Raw genomic sequence first — 3,931 nt, 5'->3', positions numbered from 1 at the left:
CGACACTGGCCACGACACATGGGAAGCGGCAGACGTATCAGATATCAGTAACGGGGAAGATGCCCTTGCACCCGATGAAGAACCCCCAGAACATCAATTTTCTGAAGAAGAAGGCGATGAAAATGTCGAGTATTCCCGAACAGTTCTGACGGAGAGGAAAGATAATTTTGCCTTTTTCCTCCCAGCAACCGGAGAATTAGACAATGCCTATCTGAGGGTACTCGTGGAGAAGGAATGGGTGAAACCAGACCAGCTAAATGTCGAAGTCCGTCAAACGGGAGATGTCATCAGGTTGGAATCAGCGGGAAAAATTGGGTTCGGACTAGACATCAAAGAAGGGGCAGAGGCGGAACTCCTGGAAGAGAATACGAGTTTAGTCATCAACACCTTCATCGAGAGATTGATACCCGAAAATCTCGAAACTATAAGAATGGCTCACGACTGCGATCTTCTCACTGAAAGATCAAGAAGATTTATTCGAACACAATTAAAAGAAAAATTAAAAGAAAGCAACACACGTATAATACTCTGTGCTCGACTGGTCGACGTACCACTGGCCGAGGACCGTGTTGCAATCGTGGAAGAGAAGCACGCGTCAGCAATAGGGGGACATAAAGGAATTAAGAAGACTCTCTACGCAGTGGCTACACAATATTTCTGGAGAAACATGGCTGAAACGGTCAGAGAGTACGTGAATCTCTGCCAAATATGCCAGAGGAAGAAACTTGTGAGAGACAAGGCCAGACACCCGATGATCATAATAGACACACCCATGGATGCCTTCGAGAAAATGTCCATGGATATTTATGAGCCCTCGGGGAAAAGTAGTAGAGGACACGTTTACCTACTGACAATGCAAGATTGTCTAACGAAATATGCCCTCGCCGTTCCACTGAAAAGTCAAACTGCAGAAGACGTAGCTCGTGCCCTTACACGCAGATTAATTTGTACGTTTGGAGCACCCCAAGCGCTCTTGTCAGACAGAGGGACGAACTTTACCAGCGCAATTACCGCGGAATTCGGCAAATTATTTCGGATTCGCCAATATCTCACAACAGCATATCACCCCCAATCGAACGGGTCTTTGGAGCGTAGCCATCACGTTTTCCGAATTCTTGAAAACACAGATCGGCGATAACGCGAATTGGGATAAATGGGTAGATATGGCTATGTTCGCATACAATGCTAGTGTTCACGAGAGTACGGGTTACACACCTCACGAACTAGTTTTCGGGGTAAAACCTTGGGTACCGTCCGCGAAAGCATTGGACGGGATAGGGGGGAAACCATATCGAGTACTTTTTCAGGAAATTACCGAAGGGTTAAGAAGAGTTCGAGATAAGGCCCGGATAAATCTTATAAAATCAAAAGAAAAATCAAAGAGATATTATGACAAAAAGATCAAAATAATACCTCTTGAAGTGGGAGATCACGTTTGGCTGCGTAAAGAGCCAAAAACCGGTAAAAGGGACGACGATTGGAAGGGTCCATATCGCATTCTAGAGATCCTCGAGAACAATAATATGATTTTAGATACAGAAAGGGGTCTGAGGGTTGTTCATCGCGACAAACTTAAAAAAGGCGCGGCTTCGAGAGGCAGGGCCTGCCCTAATCTAGAGAACGACACTGTCGGAAAACTATCCCTGAAATTTCAACAATTTTTTTTTATTTTTGAAATTTCTTATGATCACGCTTTCCTATTAAGCATGCAATATATTTTGTTAATTAAAACACCGATAAAATTCTGAAATATTCAATGAAATCGAAATTTTCAGTTCCAGATGAAACAAATTTTTTTTTCTTTTTCCTTTTTTCCCCAACCGATCTGAATTTTCAATCCAAATAGATTTTATAAATAAATTGATCGAATTTTTGTTCTCAAACGAAGTTATTAAATACTTCAGAGGATTTCTAGCAGTGTGGAAGACTATTTTACGTTCATAAAAAGATGAACGTCCCAATTTTTTTTACCAGAGTGCCAAAAATCGTACATGTTCGTGAACATAGTTTCTTTCCTTTCGGGCTCTTCTTCTCCCTATTGAAACCAAATTGAAGTGGGGACGGGACGAAGTCAATAAGAAAAGAGAGTGATTTTTTTTCCTTCCAACCGTTAGATTCTCCCTCTTGTGTTTACAAAATACAACATTAATGGTATCTTATCAAAAGTAAACAAAATAAAGGAGAATCTATTTTAGTAGGATGAGCCCCCTCTTTTGCCCCTCCACAGGGGGTAACGTCGGCTAGAAGTTTTATCCCTCCCTCGCAATCCCAAAAGGAGGACGATTCTGAAAACAAAGAAAGGCGACGAGGATTAAAAATCAGGCTCACAAGCTGCCGAAAAGGAAAAAAAATAGAAAAATAAAAATGTTTACTCCGTTTTCTTTAGTTAGGCACTGGGATTAAAAACAAAATTTTTGTTAGCTATTTCTTAAATTTATATTTGACAAATCTCAGTGCCGGCACCGATTATAAAATATTGAACTAATCGGAAAATGACGGATAAACTTACAAGTAGAGTCTCCTCGCACCCATTCAAACTATTCATACCACGTATGCTCATCCGAAATTTCCTCGCCAAGGGTGGGATCGCCGAGTAAGTATCGAAAATACGAGAGGGGATCATCACCGTGCTGGAACATATAGGGGGCCTAGAAAAAAAAATGTTGAAGGTATGCAAAATTACGAGGGGGGACGAGATTTAATTAATATCAGAGATGCGAAATGATGTCACGTGGCAAAATTATCAGGAATCAACCTGGACACAAAAGGAATTTTTTTTGGTTCTTCCTTTCCTTATTAGTCACAATGTCAGTCAACAAAAAAAAAGAGAGAAAAAATTTTTCTTTTCACGGATTCTCTCGTAAGAGACCATATAATTTTTCTTTCCTTTCTTTTCACATCCCTGAATTATAACTTACCACAGGGCAGGGAGCTTTAAGGAAAAGCCTTTGCAGGCAAAAATCCGCCGCGAGCCAAAATTTATTATTCCTCAGGGCATTATTGGGACGACCTGCTGCGATTTCGTGAAGCTCACGAATGCGATCATAACAATGATCAAACAACAAATGATACAGGGTGCGAGCCTTCGGACTAGAGAGCACAGGAACGTCGTAGTGGTGCTCCAAAGCCAGGGTAAGCCAAACGTCAGTAGAGTCGCGAATCGCAGCTGGCGAGTAGGGCTAGGAAGTTTAAAATAAGCAGAATGAGTACATTTTTTTTGCGACAATTCCCAAATATTCCGAGGGAGAATAAAATTCGAGTAGGAGAGCAAATGCACTGTTCGACAATTCTTCCGGAAATTGAGGAATGGGAAAACATTGCTAAATTTCCGAGGGATTTCTAACAGTGTAAAGAAAGAAAAGAGGGGGTACTCACCGGCTCGTTCTCACCAAGCACAAGAACAAAACCCCAAGGGTCGCAATTATCGTACCAAAAAGGGACCTCCAGGGTCCGACAGGCAGAACGCTGTTCCTCGAGGAGATCGTCTAGGCCCAACCCGAAATGACCACCATAACGCAAGACAGGTAGACTGGTCGCGAGACAAAAATCCGCGATTTCAGCAGGCACTCACGAGTTGACCTCCTGCATCCATCTAAGTCCAGGGGAATACACACTAGGACCCCTCCGAACCAAAAAGTTTACATAAGGTACCGATTCCATCAACTCCTCCAACACTTTTACCCGAGGATCGTCAGGCGCGAGAGGCATTTCAAAATTTTTTTTTTTCTTGCAAGCGTCCAAAAGACTCGGCGATCCACTCGTTACTGACGCTAGGGAGGATAAAGACAATAGGCAGAAGAAAAAAAAAATTGCAACGTTGCTCCTAAACGCGATAAAGGAGTAACCCAATAGGAGAAATGATAAGGGATAACCAAAGAGCCTCTATCGCGAAACGGAATAAAGAACGGTCACCTTCTTGAATGATTTTCAT

Source organism: Diachasma alloeum, unplaced genomic scaffold (assembly GCF_001412515.2).
Source record: "Diachasma alloeum isolate Michigan unplaced genomic scaffold, Dall2.0 Dall_scaffold_00875, whole genome shotgun sequence".
NCBI classification, from domain to species: Eukaryota; Metazoa; Arthropoda; class Insecta; order Hymenoptera; family Braconidae; genus Diachasma; species Diachasma alloeum.
This window is presented reverse-complemented; position numbering follows the sequence as displayed.